Raw genomic sequence first — 1,614 nt, forward strand, 5'->3', positions numbered from 1 at the left:
TCCTGGGACAGGCATCTGTGAACTTCCAGGTGGGTGCTGAGAGTTGAACCCAGGTCCCCTGGAAGAGCCTCCAGTGCTCTTAACAACTGAGCCATCTCTCCAGCCCCATTCCCAGATACTTTTTTATGAATGAGGCAGATTTTTCTCTGCATTGAGAGTGGGTGAGCTAAATAGGCCTTGGGGTCTTTGACGCTGCTTAAGTGTAGTAAGAGAACTAATTGTCTTCAGGAATCCCCAGGTTGAGAATTGCAGTAATTTCTTTGCTTGGCATGTGATCACAGCATCATGCGTGTTTATGTCTAGTTTTACAAAAACCACACTAATGTTGTGTGTTTGTGAAGGAAAGTAGACTGTCTTGGAGCTCAGGCTTTTGCTACATGATTGTAAAGACAACTGTATGGACCAAGGTCACCACTGAGCTTTGACAGGGCCAAGCTCAAAAGTCAGGGATGGAGGATGGAAGAAACTAGGAGAGGAAAGAATATTCGAAGAGTTACTGGCAAATGTGCCCTCAGTCCCAAGGACATTTTAAAGAGAACCACACAGAAGTGCCTTCTTGCTAGAGCTGTTTAGATAACAATTTACTTACCAGTCACATTTATTGTTTTCTCATGGTTCCTCAGGAACTTATGATGCCCATTTTACATGATTCCAGATTCCTCCCTGATGCCATGTTGCCTAAAACTTTATCTGGCCCTTTCAGCCTTTATTCTCTTCAGATTTATATGCAAAATGCAAACAAATCATAATTGTTTTACATACCCCTCAATCTAAAAGTAAGACATTAAGATTTGCTAACCCTTCTTCCTTATTAAAATAAGAAAAAAAATTCATGGGCATTGTGGTGCATGCCTTTAACCTTAGCACTAAGGAGACAGAAACAGGTATATTTTTGAATTTGAGACCAGCTAGGACTATATAGTGTGACTCTGTCTTTAAAAAATGTGTGTGCATGAGTGGTTATTTTTGTATGTATGTGTTGTATATATGGGCATATGTGTGCATAGAGGCCAGGAGTGGGGATTTGAACTCTGGTCTTCCTGCCTCCACAGAAAGTGCTCTTGTACACTGAGTCATCTCCTCAGTCCTGTTTTATTTTTTTAAAAAGATTTATTTATTTAATTTATATGAGTACACTATCACTGTCTTCAGACACATAAGAAGAGGGCATTGGGTCCCATTACAGATGGTTGCTGAGAATTGAACTTAGGACCTTTGGAAGAGCAGTCAGTGCTCTTAACTGCTGAGCTGTCTCTCCAGCACCTCCTGTTTTTATTTTGAATTAGAGCATTGAATTCACATGCTTCAAAAGCTACAAAAAGCATGTAGTGAAAATCTACATTCTGTTTTGTTTTAGAACATCTAGCCTTCCTCCTCAGAAACAAACTTTGCTATTAGCTTTGATAATATGCTTCCAGAATTATCTAATCATGTACAAACAAATATACGTGTGGCTATATTCATTTTCAGGTAGGTGATAAAATACCTACCCCTTAAAACATCTTGTGGTTTAAAAACACTTAACTTCTATTACATATTGTTACAAAAAACTTGCCAAATTTTATGGCTACAGAATATTTCATTAGATAGATATATTAGAATTGATTTAGTCAG

This window comes from Mastomys coucha, unplaced genomic scaffold, assembly GCF_008632895.1.
Source record: "Mastomys coucha isolate ucsf_1 unplaced genomic scaffold, UCSF_Mcou_1 pScaffold14, whole genome shotgun sequence".
NCBI lineage: Eukaryota > Metazoa > Chordata > Mammalia > Rodentia > Muridae > Mastomys > Mastomys coucha.